This window comes from Tasmannia lanceolata, unplaced genomic scaffold (genome assembly GCF_043159265.1).
Source record: "Tasmannia lanceolata isolate RefF3 unplaced genomic scaffold, GAP_Taslan_0.1 ptg000020l, whole genome shotgun sequence".
Taxonomy (NCBI): Eukaryota; Viridiplantae; Streptophyta; class Magnoliopsida; order Canellales; family Winteraceae; genus Tasmannia; species Tasmannia lanceolata.
This window is the reverse complement of record NW_027518697.1, coordinates 9,696,716-9,713,295: the sequence shown is the minus strand read 5'-3', so window position 1 is coordinate 9,713,295 and position 16,580 is coordinate 9,696,716.

Sequence of the window (16,580 nt, the reverse complement as noted above, 5' to 3'; positions counted from 1 at the left end):
AATTATTTGAGATTTTAGAGAGAAAAGTAGTTTCTCAGAGATAGAGATTTTAGAGAAAAGTAGTTTCTCGCGTTTGTGATGTTTGTCGGAAAAGTAGTTTCCTTTTGGTTTTGGTTGTTTGAGAGAAAAGTAGTTTCTTTTGATTTAGAATGCTTGTTTGAAAGCAGATTCCTCATTGTTTTGAATGCTTGAGGTGGAAAGTAGTTTCACTGATATGATATGTTTTGTCAAGTTAAGAGTTTCAAGAGAGGCCATCTCATTGAGATATACCAATTGCAGAGTTAAGGGTCAAAGAGAAACTATCTCCCTATTGCTTGCAGTTTTAGAGTTTTGTTAAGAGTCTTTTTGCCATTTTACCTTTGTAAAATCAAAACCCAAAAAAAATATTTGCTTTGCTTTGTTTTCGGGTCGATCAAAATGTGTTGTCTGTTCAGCTTTGCCATTCGCGTGTTGTACATGCTCTGCCAAAGAGGGGCATCTGTAGACACCCCATTTTGATTGAACCCTAAACCCTTGATTTTGAATAAAAATCCCTTTGAACCAGTAAAATAGTGTCCCTAAATCAGCTTTAGGGTAGGTTAAGGTCCTAAGTAGGTGTCCGTAAAATTTTAGAAGAATTTGATGAAATTTTGCTTAGTAAAATAGGCCAAATAAGTGTGTAATTTCCTTAAAGAAAGGAGGGTGTGCCATTACCAGCCCTCGTGTGCAGCAAAAGGCAAGGCTCAAGTGCTATCCCCTTGTTCTGCCCGAGTCGCCCTTGTAAAGTAAAAAGAGTGGTCACAAGATGTTAAGCAGGGGCTGTCCCGAATTAGGGGAAGGCGATGGTTTAGAAATGAGTTGGAGTGCCCAAGGAAGAATAAGGGGGTACAAGTATATCATTCCCTATAAAAGAAGGGGCTAATTATCTGAGAGGGGTTTGTTCGTGTGAGAAATAGGGCCAGTATGTCATTTTCTTTTTGTAGGGGGGGTTAATTAACTGCATAGGGGGTTGTCCCAAGGAAAACAAAGGCACGAAATTTTCACCTACCTATATAACCCAACGAATTAGGGCTAGAAGGGCTTGATTATTTTTCTCGGAGGAGAGGGAGCCGCATCCTTGCAGAGAGGAGGAGAAAATCGCCAGAAACCACCGAAGGGAGGAGGAAAAAAGGGGAGAGAGGGAGGCTCGGCCTCGGCTTGTCTTCCCCAACCCCAACTTCGGCCGGCACCACCATCGCCGCCATTATCTCCTCCACCCTCAATCTCCACCAAAACCAAACCCATCACCACCCAAACCCTCTCTTCTTCTCCACCAACCCATTCCCGCCGGCCATCTCACCCAAATCCGGCGGACCCCATCTCCCCACAGCCGAACAGCACCTCCATTTCTTCTTCCTATTTTTCTTTTTCCATTCTTCTTCTTCCCCACCTCCCACCACCAAAACCCATTTTCCATCAAAACCCTCATCCACCGAGCTCCGACGAACACACCGGAATCACCACCATCAGCCATCACCACCATCGCCACTACCCTTGTCTCTTCTAACCTCGGTGAAAACCCAAACCCATTTTCAGAAAAAAGAAAGAGAGAGGAGAGCTCGAGGGAGAAAAAGGGAGGAGGAATTAGGGTTTTCCGATTTTTCAAGAGGAGGAGAGGCTCGTTTTCACAGCCACAAGGGATTACAGAGAAGAGAAAGCCGCCGGTCGTCTCCCCCACCTCCATTACCAGCCTAACCTAGCCACCACCACCACCATCACCTCCATTTTTCAGAAACCCCTAATCCAAACCCATCTCAGCCATCATCCATCAAACCCTCGAAACCCCTCTTCATCGTCTCCCAAACCCACTTCGGAATCCGACCACCGTGCCACCATTGTCATCCTTTTACCTCAAGCTTCACCATCACATCAGCTTGCCACCAACCCATTTAACCTCACAGATTCTTGAAACCCTCTTAGCTGCCTTTACTAACTCTAAGAACCATAGATCCAATGACCACCATGGCCATTTCTCCACCTCTGACCAACGTCCGGCCACCACCTTCAACCTACGACCACATCCCTTTGTATCTTTGAAACCCAAACCCATCTCAAAGCACCATTAAAACCCATCTGCACCCTATTCCATAACCAGTTCTTCATATCTCTGCAAACCCATTTCAATAACCCAACACCGCAGACCACAATCATCACCCTTCTTCCATTACAACCCTTCGTCTTCACCTCCATAGACACACCAGACCCCTTCATTAAATCAAACCCATTCCATTTTCCACCCAAAACCATCAGCTAACAATACACCCCCTGCTTTTCCCATCTCTGGCAATTATCTCTGATCGCCCTCCATCGCTCCATCACTCCCACAATCAGCTCCTTGGCCGTCAATTTCGCTCCAAGAACCATCAATTTCTGTAAATTCTGTAGTCGAGCGAAATTTTCTGGCTATGCGCTATAGATCCGACTCCCTTTTTCATACCCGGCACATATCAGCTGCTAACATTTCCAGCAAATTCTTGAGAATGGAAGGATAAGACAATTGACAGAAGAAGGTGTTCAACTTGTTCTCCCTCATTTCAGGTATGTTTACTCTTTGATCCACCTTTAAGTTTCATTTTGATGAGTGCTGTGTGATTTTTTAATGTGTTTTGAATGGGGTTTTAATGCTTTTGAGTCACTCCGTACTGGTTTGTTCATGAAGTGCTTCTTGGTTATCACTTCTTTCCCTCATTCGTTTTGCTCATTAGAAAATGCTTATGATAAAAAAAATCTTGAGTTGAAAGCATAAGTCATATAGACTGATTTTTATGAGGATCTTTGCTGAGATTTTCTTTTATTGAACAATAAAAGTTGAATTCTAGCTTTTCTATTGCCTGGAGGATTCGATTTGATTTCTTTTGAAAGAGTATTTAAATTTTTTAAGATTGTGGGTATTAGGCTTATGAATTTTAAAATGAGAATTGGATGGGTTTTGATTTGGGAATGTCAGGTAATATTCCTAATTCTCTTCTCTACTGCCGAATCATGTGTAACTATTTACTTCGTTTACTGGTAGTATATCATTCTTTCATGGGTTTAGTGTCAATTTGCTTATTGGATTTGATTTGAATTTCAATTTCTGTGGTGAATGGGGGGTGGAGGGATGTGGGCTTAATTAATGTAGGAAATCAGATTATTACTCTACTCCATGTCATGAGTAGGAGTATCATCTGATTTCATAGGAGACCCACGTCGAGGGTTCGGCTGATTTGTGTTGTGGTTCTGAAGTTTTATTCTTTGAAATTATAATACATCGATTCATGGTTGCTTATCTTGTTTTCTGCTGTGGTGGCATTGCTTCTGGCTTTAAATTTAATTTGACTTTTGAGTGCAAGATGGCAATCTTATTTTCTGTGATGAGCGGATGGTGGAGGGATGTATGTTTAACTGATGTAGGAAATCAGGTTGTTACTCTACTCCATGTCATGGGTATGAGTACTATCTGATTTCACAGGAGACCCCATGTCGAGGGTTTGTTTGTGTGTATCACTTGATGTTTATTTCTTTACCCTGTGTTGTGGGTATTACTGGAAGGATTTGTTTTCAATTATTTCTGGAGCATTTGTAGATTCCTGGAGTTTGACATTTTCATATATTTCCTGAACCTGGCTTTAGTTGAGTTAACCCTTGGTTTCTATATTTCGATTTGAAAATAGCATCTGTTAAGTAGATGATGTTTCCGGCATGACTGGCTTTGGTATCTGATCCCTTTTGGATTGGTTCTAATACCTGATCATTGCGAGGATGTCATTTCCTTGAGACATTCACCTGTATTCGTAGCTGAATGTGTTTTGGGTCTTCATTTCGGAGGGCAATGATAAGGTTACTTGGAGCCCATCTTTATGTTTTGTGGCTCACTGCTTCGCACTTGGATCTGCACAAGTTGATGTCCCCTGTATGCACTGAAATTTTTACTAATTGGGATTATCATAATCTTTTGATATTTCTAATACTCTTCTTATCTTAAGCATTGAGTTAGGTTGTGAATACAATAATGAATGGACTGTTCAGGTGAGATTATCTTGAAGCTTATCATATTTGTTTAATTTTATTTAAATAAATTGTTTTAGGAAAGAAGGAGATCAGATGACTACTCTATTCGATATTATCGAAATGAGTACTGTCTGATTTCAAGGCGGGATTAGAAATATTATTTTGTGTATTATGATATCAGATGATTACTTTAGCATCATCTGATTTCATCCCAATATTGGGGTGGTGTTTGTGGTTGGGCATAGAAGTGTTTGATATTGTTTTTGCTTTATTAGGCTATCCAGCGGCTGGTCTGGACTAATTTATGTTGTTTATCATTTTATGATTGCTATAGGTTGTGTATTTTTTAATTGAAAATTCTTCTTTGCTTAACACTTGATTTATTTTTATAATAATTGAATGGAAATATGAGTTTACTTGATAACCTTGTTCTTCACTTTGATTAGAGACTAACTCAGTCCTGTTAGAGCTTTGCTTGCTTGGGATCTTGGATCGTTTTCTCTCTTCTTGGGACGCTTCTCTACGTGTTGTGGTTCGTCTCTTTGAGACGCTAGTTGCTTGTTCAGAGTTTCCCCTTTTGATTTAGGGCTTTGCCCTAGTTTGTGGTACTACTTGCGTGTTCCCTTTAAGATTGAAAACATTTAAAGATTTAGAGCGTTGGAAAAGCTTTAAAATCTGAAAACATTAGAAATTTAAAACTCAAAAACATTAGAAATTTAAAACTCAAAAACATTTGAAAACTTTAAAAATATCAAAAACATTTGAAAAACATAAAAAACCTTTAAAAATCTAAAGTGTTGAGTGTTTCTTTTAGAAGTGTATTAGGCGAGTTCGATTTTCGAACTACGTTGGCTTGATCCTCTTCCACGAGGTACGTAGTGCAGCTTGGGATCTTTATCCCAAGTCCAGCCAAACTTTGTAAATAAATGTTTTAATCATTTTTCTTCAAAGCCTTGTTTTCAACAAGATCTTCCTCTAGAGTTAGGAGTTTGTCCTAGATAGAGAGTTTTAGAGTTAGGGAGTTTGTCTTTGATTTGTTGTGGTTATTGTGTGCTTGTTTTAGAGTTAGGGGTTTGTCCTAGAGTTATAGGAGCGCCTCCGTCCGGTCAGTTGGCGATTCACATCGCCGACTGATGACTAGGTCTAGAATGCGCTAGTGATCCCATTGTTTTCCTTAGGAAATACAGCCTAGTTACACATAGGTTGTAGGAACCACCTGCATTAGCTTAGGGCTAACCTGCATTTAGTTAGGGCATATAGGGTGTCCTAAAATCTACAATTCACTGGAATTTAAATAATCGTTCAAGAAGCTTTAATAATTAGTCCGGTCTTTTAGATCGAGTCTAAGATAGAGGTGTAGGTGTCTTAGGCATCCTAGTTTAGAATAGGTGCGAAGAACTACGTTGCCTTGATTCTCGTGGAGGCGGGGATACGTAGGCTTCTTTGGATGAACATCAGACCATCCGAGGACTCGGGCTAATCATTTAGAGTCTTAGGATTTGTTGTGTAATTATTGTATTTCTTTTGATGTGTTTTCTTACTTTCTTGTACTGACCTTATACCTGTAGTTGTAGCATGCATGTGTTCGTCCACCAGAACTTAGACACCAGTTAGGTATGTCACTCATAACCTAGCAATCATTAGGCGACACATCTTTTATTTTATTTTATGGGTGTTTATTATCTTTATCCTCAGGAAATGCATGCTTAGGTAGACGACTCCTGAGGATTGTTCCCATTTCACATGATTTTCGCCTAAAACTCTTCAAGGTTAATAATAAATGGCATAAGAGACCAAGTGTTCGTACTCGGGCGAATTGGGGGCGCTCTTCGGACCTTCTCCATTCGTCATCAGGCACGGACCTTTTGTATCTCTGGTTATCCATTGCAAACAGAGCATTTGTTTTGGTTCCATGGCGTGTCCATGGATGACGACTCTGAGTTATTTTTAGGTACATCTCGGTTTCGAGCCTTGGCTCCTGATCAGGATGTATCTCATTCGTTTTGTATCGCCACTCCTGCTATGCTGTGAGGGTGGCACCTGTTTCGAGAGTTTCTTGGTAGAGCTCTCCTTCACGTTGTGGAGATCTTAGAGGATTGCAGGAGGGATCTCGCGTCCCTCGGCACCCGTCCTCTCGGATCGGGGTCCACAAAGTTCCGTGCCTTTCTTTTAAAAATATGACAAGTGTTTTGGTTTCCTTTTTGTGTTCTAGAAGCAAAGATGTATTGTTGTCAACAAATTAATGGAAAAGCACTTCTACAAAAGCAGCGTACATCTCCACTTTTCGGCCCACAATAAATGAGGGACCCGAAAGAAAACAGGGAGTGAGACAGAGGTAACATCGGGGCCGATCCCCCCGAGAATACCCTAAAACGCTCCCCATGAAAAAAAAGACCTTCCCCTTTAAGGTCAGGCGGGACCCATTAACCCCGAACTGATCATTCGAGGGGAAGATAGTCCTCCCATAAACAGACGCCCTACGGGGTGCACTAAGAATACCCTCACCAACAAAATTCGCAAAGGTCTGAGGACCAACAGCAAGAACTCGAAAACCTCACGGCGCGTCGTATATATGCAGAGATGTCAATACGGTTACATACCAAACAAAAAAATAGGTAGTTCAAAAGTTATTACAGACCAAATAACCAGGAACATTAAAAGAAAAGAGCAAGCCCCCCGAGGCCTTCACAACATCACTGGGCCCCCTCGGAAGTCTCGGCAACTACGCGATCCACCGGGGCAGCCACCTCCTCTCCTACTGGCTCCACCACTTCCGCCGGTGCCGGCAAAGGATCAACCTCAGACTCATGCATCACTTTATCGAGAGGGAAGGAGGGATCGACCTCTTGAACGCGCCGCCGGCATTCAGCAAACGCATCAATCTCAATATCCACGCTGAACGCAGCCGCAGCCTTAAAAAACTCCGCAGAGTCGCGCCATTCCTCCCGTGCCTTCGCCAATTCCCGGGCATGAGTTCGCCGAGCCAGCGCCAATTTGTCCGACGCACGGCTCCTCCCCTCCACAGTTACCCGGAGATCTTCCCGGAGTTGAGCAACAGTGTCATCAAAGGTCGCTCTCTCCGCCCGGGCTCTGTCCAATTCCTCGCGTAACTGCCGGTTTAACTCCCCTGCAGCACTTATCTCAGCCGCATCCTCAAGAAGGCACTGCACCATCCTCCTGGCATAACTTTGGGACTGCAAAAGGCAAGTTATCGGAAAACTTCCAACATGCAATCTCGAAAACAGCGAGGAGAGAAAAATACCATCAGAAAACCGGCCACCCGTTACTTACGCAGGAAGTTGATTGAAAATACTGAGCCCCCAGGGCCCTACGATCGTAGCCCTTCAGCTCAGCCTCGTCACAAGGAAGGGCAGTTGACACCCCTAGCTCCACCCCAACCCGGGGATTCGCAAGAACGCTGTCCTCAACACCAATCCTCCAGCCAGGCTTAAACAGTTCCCCTCGCACCTGGAAACTCTGCGGGGGAAGCTCCGCCCGCTCCAGAAGAAGCTTGGTCATTACCGCCCCCTCCATCCGACTTGGCACGTCCTCCGCAAAGATTGAAGGACACGCCACGCGGCTGGCGACCCTCCTGGCAGGATGCTCAGACCCCGGGGGTGAGGAACTAACCGGCCCCTTCTCTCCAACCGCTCGACCAGAGGGGCTGGAAGGCATAGATGTTGCGAGCCTCGCTTGCGACCGACCCAGCCTGGCCGCGGCCATAAAGTCAGAAGGAATTTTCTTACGGCTCGACAAGCCCGTTGTCACCGCCGCAACCTCCTTCCCCTTACCAACGTCACCAGAAGAAGACATCTCTCCTGCCAAAAACAAGAAAATAACAATCGCTCAAAGCAAAGAAAAAAAAAAGAAAAAAAAGAGAGAGGAAGAGGGGAGGGGCTCACCACGATAGCTGGCTGAACTCTCCCCCGTTCCCTCGCCCATGCAACGGACCCTCCTCTCCGCAGCTCCCACCAAGCCAAACCTCTTCAGGCTCCTCTCCCACCTAAACTCGGAGACGTCAATAGCCTCCCCAGAGGCGAGCTTCCCCAAGTCAAACTTGCTGTAGTCAGACTCGTCGGGAAGGGACTTCCTCCGCCACTCAACGGAGTGCCTCCAAGAACGAGGAAAATCCCAGCCAGCGCCCGATGGAGGGGTAACAAACACATACTCCTCCTTCCACTTCTTGATGGACGAAGGCAAGTTCGCTGCAATCTTCACCTGAGGACGCTGGGTCAGATAAAGCCAGCTGTCCTCCCCCTTCACCAACGGACTGAGGGCAACGCAGGCCCGGAGCAGCGGAAGGGTGGGCTGAACCTTATGAAGACCCGCCTTGGCCACAAAGGCCAGGAGTGTGCGCCAACTATTAGGCGCCAGTTGGGAAGGAGCCACTTGGTAAAACTCGAGGGCCTCTATTATAATGTCCAAGAGCGGAAACCTAACCCCCGCCCGGAAAGCTTCCACGTAGAAAGCTACCTCTTCCTCCGTGGTACCCCCACACACCCCTTCTACAAAGGAGGGGACTCTAATCCCATAATCGTCGGGGATATGGAACTCCCTCCTAATTTTCTCCGCCGCCCCTTTTTCCAAAGTATTCCTGAAACACGCCACCCGGCCGGGACGAATAACGGCGCCAGGCCGAATGTCCCCAATCTCCGCCCCACGAGCATAAGAAACTCGAGCCGGAGATTCCGAAGCAGCGGCCCCCACCGACGACTCGGAGGTCCCGGAACTATCCCTCAACTCCGTGGGCTGCCGCACATCTTCAGCGACGCCGCTCCCACCCTCTACAGACAACCGCCTCCTCTTTCTCACCGGAGCCCTCTCCACCACCTCTACCGACGCGGAAGAGGGGCTCTGAGGCACAGTCGCAACAGACATCGTAAGCTATGAAACAAAGACACAGAACTCACCGAACGAAGCGTGGACGACAAGCAACACGTAGAAGAATCACCGCGGAGAAAAACCCGTTCTAATCGAGGAAGACGAAGGAATAAAGTAAAAAATGAAATCCCCAAAAAGGCTTTAAAAAGGGCTAGGGTTTTGACATCTGTCGTTCGATCTCCCGCCCTTTCTAAGTCGATGGGACGTGTACACGTGGCGCCGGTTGAGAAACCCAAGGGAACCGCCATAAGTCGAAGCGCCATACGGATAGGACGTCTCTACCCCTACCCATGACATAACTTCCCCAGCAAGCCATCCATACACCTCCATCAGATGAAAAAAAAAAAAAAACTGCGTTCCTAAAGAAAGGGCTCGGACCCCGTCACAAGGGCCCGGCATACACCTCCACAAGATGGAAAAAACCACGTTCGATGGCAAAGAGCTCGGAACCCGTCATAAAGGTACGACTAGATACCAAATACCACCGGGCCGAAAATATCGAACGCAGCGACAAGGGCTCAGAAATGCGCGAGAAAGCAAGCATGCAAAAGAAAAGCAAACACGTAAGGAGAAAACACACATCAGAAACAGGAAAAAGAAAGGCACCATTCATAAACCACTTCCTCCTGGCCCAAAGGCCTACAAAAAGGGGAGTAAGGACAATAGGCACGCAGGCCCGAAGCCCCCGAGATCCCTAAGACAAAAAAAGAAAGCGCAAAGACAAGAGGCTTCCTCCAAAAATTCCGAAATCCCACCGCAATCAGCTCAGAGGGACTGGCCACTGAAAGAGTGTTCCGCATCAGAAAGCTCCCTATCACTCTATTCCCCGTCCGAAGAGCTTCCCCAACGCCGATTCCCAGCAAAACGGGCCTGGTCATTTAGCCAACGCACCAGGTTCCTCAGCAGATCGTTCTTCGCGCGCAAAGCAGTAATCTCCCGATCCATGTCCCTCATCCGGCTAAAAACCTCCATTCCCCTACGATGGACGCAGGAAAAGAAGGAACGGTTGCGGTGAATAAACGCTTCATGAGACTCCCTCTCATGCGGGGCAGAAGGATGATCCATGTCCCCCTCCGGAACCCCTCGCTGAGGCCCCAGCCCGCCAGAGTTTGCCTCGGGGTTATTCGGACGACTCCCGTCGCGATCAGACCTACGATCGCCGCTCACAAAGAGACCCTGGAAAGGCGACGACATCTCGGACGAGCCTAAAGAAAAGCCGGAAGAAATCAAAAAGGCAAAGAAGAGACAAAGGGCGATCTTCCTGACTTCAAGAAAGCTCACCCCTTATAGAACCTTTATAGGAAACCCCGGTGTGGAAAAATGAAGCACTTACTACCCGCGTGTTCGTTTCCTACTGAATAACCAAGCGGCGCCTCGGGAAGGAGCCGCCGGACGGAGCAGAATATCCGCTCGCACCCCAATGCTCCCATAAACGTCTTCACCACATTATCCTTTAACCATGCCAACGGGCCCGCTCCCCGAGGCCAATCAATGGACTAAAGGTCATATCACGATAACATACAAAGACGGCGCTATCACCGAAGCACGCCACGTGTCGCCCCCAGATCTACATAAAGCCTAGCCTTCATAAAGGAAGTAGAGGGTAAAGGGCAAGATCATACGTATTCGACACGCTTCGCTATCCCGACCCCACGCAGGTTCGGGCCCAAAAAAAAAAGAAAAAAAGAGAGCGCCCGGAAGGGTCGGAGCATAGCAAATCCTTGCAAACACAGAGATTCTCCATCACCAGCCAAGAACAACATTAAGAGATACGGCCCAAATACACATAAACTACCCATTGATATCCTCCTGGCCCATAGGCCTACAAAAATAAAGGGAAACCAAAAAAAAAAAAAAAAACAGCACAGGGCACGCAGGCCTCAGAAATCCCCGCCAGAGAAGGGGATAGACACGCAGGAAAACATAGAAAGCCAAAGCTTAATCGGAGAGCGACTCCTCTCCAGAGGAGTTCCCCTCCTCCTCCCAAGAGGTCTCCAGCAGGGGGTCCACCTCATATTCCAACAGCTGCTCGTTGAGAAGATGAACTTTCTTCTGAAGAACCTCGTTCTCCTGACCCATCTTCGAAACACGTCCACGCAGTTCCGTTCCCTGACGATAGGCTCGAGAGAAAAACGACCACTCCCGAGCAGCACGGGACCTGGACAAACTGTCTTTCCGAGGCAGGGAAGAAAGGCGAAGGGGGGGGGGAAGCCCGACGAAGCGTCCGGACCCCTCTTAGCCTTCTTCCGACGAGCCACGAGATCCTCCCCCGGATCGGAGGACAAGTCAGGGTCGCTCGACGACTCCTGGAGGAAACAGGCCTTGCCGCTAACTCGTGAAGAAGAGCCAGACATGTTACTGGAGAATATACGGAAAAAAAACCCCTACCGCAAAGGAAAGAAGAAGAGCGACGAAGAGCCACAAAAAGGCACCAGGGTAATTCCCCCCTTTTAAACTCGGGAAAGAAATCCTGGTGCCTCGAGACAACGCAGCCTCCCTAACAACGCTGCCGCTTCCCAAGGACAGCCGCCGGATAAAACGGCACGTCTCCTCGCACCCCGGAGCCCTCGTAAATATCCTCATCATGACTTAGCTCGAACAAAACGTTACTCCCTTGGCCCATTCAATGGACCAAAGGAGTAAGGGGGGGTTATGATGGGGCACAAATACGGCTGCGCTCCCAGATATCGCCACGTGTCATCCATGCACGAGCAGAGCCCAACCATCATGAAGAAGGGTGTTGGAAAACGGCAAAGACCACACATTCATGACACGTGTCGCCCTCTCACCACCCAGGCCTCATCATCACAAATTAGGGAAGGAAATGGCCGCCAAAGCCACGCGCGCCGGCGAGGCAGAGGGACGGCCCAATCCTGCAAAGGAAGTATTTCCCTCCATAATGATGAAAAGGGCCGCACACCTCCCTTTAAAAGGGGAGGGAAAGGAAGAAGAAGGGGACCCTTTTTCTTTTTGGCCCCTGAAAGCAGGGAACTCACCCATCCTCCACCCTGCAATACCGGAAAAAGAGGCGAGGCAACAACAGAGGAGGCCAGGAATCCCATCCTGCCCTATCTGCTAGTCCCCTCCGACTCACTCATTTATGCACCCAGAAATGTCCTCGCGCACCGGCCCTGGTAACCCTGGTAAAAACCCCCTCCCTTTCTAGCTGTTCTTTATATTGACTGGTCGAAGGATCTGACTTGGGTGTCGAAGTGGTCGTCCGGGACCCACCTCGGACCCCCTGACCCCCTTTTGTTTGTGATTGCAGACCCCGCGGAGGCCCTCTACCGACCGCGCGATCGCAGACCCGGATCCGGACTCCATCACTTATCATTGGGGGCAGGTCCTGTGGACCCCGATCCCGAGGACGAATGGGCGAGGGACACGAGATCCCACATCAGTCCTCTAAGATCTCCACAATGTGAAGGAGAGCTCTACCAAGGAACTCTCGAAATGGTGCCACTCAAAGCATGTGTGGCGATATAAATGAGATACCTCTCGATTCAAGAACTAGCTCGGAACCAAGATGTACCTATAACAAAGAAGAGTCGCCATCCAAGGAAGTAGGCCCTGGATCCCATGAAATACTCTGTTGCAACGGATAACCAAAGATACAAAAGTCCGTGCCTGATGACGAATGGGGAAGGTGTTAAGCGCCCCCAATTCGCCCAAGTGCAAGCACATGGTCTCTTATGCCATTTTTAATTAATTTTGAAGAGTTTTGGGCTAAAATCACGTGGAATGGGAACGAGCATCCCCGAGAAAACGTCTATCTAAGCATGCATGACCCGGGGATGGGCAAAAGAAAATAAACATCCAAATCCTAACTCACCGCATCTAATCCTAACCCATCACATCTAGGAAAGCAGTAACATCCGCACGCACAGCTACAGCTAAGCATATAATCAAGATAAGATGAATAAATGCTACAACTAAGCACGTGAGAGGACAGATAAGCACAGTAATAAACTACCAAAGCAATAGAATAAACACACTAGCATGCGAACCTATGTAAGAGATAACGCTAAGGAAATAATAATTAATCTCATGCTAGGAAAGTAAACAAGCTAACAGTAGCACATAAGAAGTCAAAGATAAACACACAATGAGCTAAAAGACACAGGGAAAGAAATGAATCGGAAAATCAACGGTACATGAGGACCGAGAATGCCAGGGAGAAGAAAAGGGAGCGTACGATAGGCTCAGGGAGCGATTCTAATGAATCAAGCTCAGCGATCCTGATCCGCTAAAGATCGGATAAGTCTCACGATCGTCATAGCCTATCGTTAGGCTCAGCGAGGACAATCCCTGTGAAGGGGCCACGCTACGTCGTCGCCCGTCCCAAAACCCGATAAAACGTCAGAAAACCGATAAAACCGGCAAACCACGATCAAAATTGGAAATGAAATGAAAAGAAGGCTCCGAGTGACCTGGCAATCACCATCCTTGCCCATTTTGGTTTTTGTATTTTTGAAAAAGCTTGAAAGATATTTTTTTGAAGGGTTTAAATGATTTTATTGAAAAGTTTGACTGAACTTGGGATGACGATCCTAAGCTGCCTACGTACCCTGTAGAAAGGGATCAAGCCAACGTAGTTCGAAACAACTTTTCGAAAAACGCTCTTATTGTTTTCTGATATTTTTTGTTGTATTTTTGTTATTTGATTTTTATGTATTTTTATCCCTTTTGATCGAAAGGGGGGGTTTGGCTCAAGAGGTTGCCATCCGTCATCGCCTAAACCCGACGAGTGTTCCCAAAATCGATAGGATCCCGAAACGCAAAGAATCCGGAGGAACTTGAAAAGAATGACTCGAAAAAGAAGGAATCTCTAAATTAGAATGGCAAACATGATCCGCATTTGAACCATATGCTAAATTGAAGGGTAGAACCTTACCTGAGTAGATGTCCAGAGTGGGTGGACAGTGGGTGGACTTTGGCCTTCGTTTCCCTTTATCAAAGCTCCTTAGAAAATATCTTTTCTATTCATCTATCCAAACGATGAAGGATTTAAATACATGAGCAGTGGATATGATGGTCACAGTGACTATAGGTGAGGAAAGAGGGGGGGAGGTAGTGGAGAATAGGATTTGGGTTAAATTCGATAGGAAGTTGCAGATGGGGTGGTCGGAGGTGGCTGATGGTAATAATTTGAAGAGGAGGTGGTTTGACAGCAAGGGAGGGTGATGGAATTGATGAGCCTGGTGGCTGTAGTGGGCCTTCTTGGTGGCTGCTAATGGGTTAGTGGTCGGAGAAGGTTGTGGGTTTTCAAAGATAAAAAAAAAATGAAATGGGTTTGAGAATGATGGTTGAGATTGGGAGGTGGCTGTTGGAGGAGATTGTGGGTTTTGGTTTTGGAAGTTGAAGGTGGAGTGGGGTCGGAAGAAGGGGGTGGCCGGGATGGTGGACGGAGGTAGAAGAAAATGGTCGGAGGTCGGATCGAAGGTAGGGTGGTCGAAACCGGTCGGATTTGCAGAGATGATGGTGGTGGTCAATGGTGGCTGACCTCCAAACCCACAAATCTCCTCTCTCTCTCTCTCTCTCTGTTTCCCCCTTTTTTTTTTTGAATGGGGGTATGGCGGTGGAGGGAGGAGAAGAGATGGTGGCGGCAATGGAGGGGTTGGCTAGAGGAGGAGTGGCCGGAGAAGAGGGGTGGGTCGGAGATGGTGGACGGAGGTGGAGGATCCAGATGGGTTTGGAAGAAGGGTTTGGGGTGGATTTGAACGGAGGTTGCAGAGATGGGTTATGGGTTGCGGCTGTGAAGGAAGGGATGGAAATGGAGGATGGTGGTGGTGGAGTGGTAGGTGGCCGGCCGGAGTTGGGCGTGGGTCGGATAAAATGAAGAATCGCCGGAATTTGCAGAGGAGATGGAGTTGTGTTTGGGGAATGGTGGCTGAAATGGAGATGATGGGTTTAAAGAGATGATGGTGGCTGATAAGGAGCTGAGAGGCGTCGGCAATGGGTTTGTGAAGGGTGGCGGTGGTTGGTGGTTGGTGGCCGCCGGTCTCCTCCTTTTCTGATACTCTCTTCTTCTTCTTTTTTTTTTTTTTCTGTCTATCCTCCTCTCTTTGTTTTCTTCTTCTTCTTCTTCTTTTTTTGTGGTGTCGGCGGTGATGGGGAAGATGGTGGAGGGTTTTGTGAATGATGGTGGTGGTGGTGGTTCGGAGAAGACGAAGTGGCTGGCAAAAATGGTGCCTCTGATGTGGGTTTGGGTAATCTCTGGTCTTGCAGAGAAGGGTTATTGCTACAGATTTGGGTTTGAAAACAGAGAGCTAGTGGGGGAGGTTGCAAAAGGAGGTGGTGGTGGTGGTGTTTGAAGGTTGAAGATGGGTTTGGGTTCGGTCGGATTCCGGCAAGCTTGCCGGAATCAATGGAGATTGTGGCGGAAATGAAGAAATGGTGGTGGTGAAAAATGGTGGAAGAGGTGAAAAAGGGGTTTCGGTTTTGGAGGTGGTGGTTGACGGCGGTGGTGGAGTTGGTTTGGCCGGTCTCCTCCTTCCTCTGTCTGTTTTTTTTTTTTTGGTGCTCTAAGAAAATGGGGCTCCCTTCTTCTCTCCCTCCCTGCTGAAAAAATGGGAACATCCTCCTCCCTCTTTCTCACGAGCTCTCAATGAAATTTATACCTAGGTTTCCTTTCTTTCTTTTTTTTCTAATCCTGACCATCCATTTGTTGCCTTCACATCTCAGCCATCCATCTCTCTTTTTTAGCCTTAATGCCCTCCTAGAAACCCTAAAACCTAGAATATTCTAATTGATCTAAGCCCTACACTTCACATCTTTGATCCAATGGCCCATGCCTGTTGCTTGCAAAGGAAGAAAATGTCCATTTTACTAAATATCCCAAGGAGAAGGCAATTTTATCCTCTTGCCACTATACCCTATTTGGCTTTTCTTCTCTTAAAAGGAATGGTATATTATTCCTTCTCTCTCTTCTCTAAGCAACCCTAAGCTGGCTAATTCACTCCCCTCCTGCTTAACATGGGAAAGTGATTTAACACACGCACGCTTTGATAAATGCACTCCTAGGGATATTAGCTGCCTCTTAGGGATTTTGTACTGCAGTGGGTGGGTACCATTTTGAGTTTTCTCTACACTTAGGGCCCACCTCCCCAAGAACTTCGGGATTCGGCTCGGGACCTCGACTCAACTTCGGGATTGGGATTTTATTCGATTTCGAGAATTTATTCGATTTTGGGGAATATGATCCGATCAAAATGGGGTGTCTACAGGTCCCATCACACTATCCTTACCATAGTTCTTGTACCATGCACAAGGTTTATCTAAATAGATACAATAAAGACTTCAGCATGGTTCTTGTACTTTACAAGGTGCAGCCTTTGAAAACTCTAGAAATGGATATTTCCACTTAACGGAGTTGCCAGGCAATTTTGAGGAAAGCTATTATGGCTCACTTTTGTAAGAGAGAACATCCAGCTCACCTTTTTAGCAGAATTTTGTCGTTTTCTTTTAATTCCTCTGAGGTGACTGTTAGTTTTTTAGCAATTGAATGAATAAGAGAAAAAATCTGTGAAAAAGTTAGTCTAAGTGGCTGTTCTCTTCGTCAAAAGTGAGATGCGGGAGCCTCAAAATATAGTGGGGGCTCCCATTGTTTGGGTGATGCAAACCATTCATTTGATAGGCCGTGACATAGATAGGGTGTGACCAGAAAATCAGCTCTATAGGATGATCCCAAT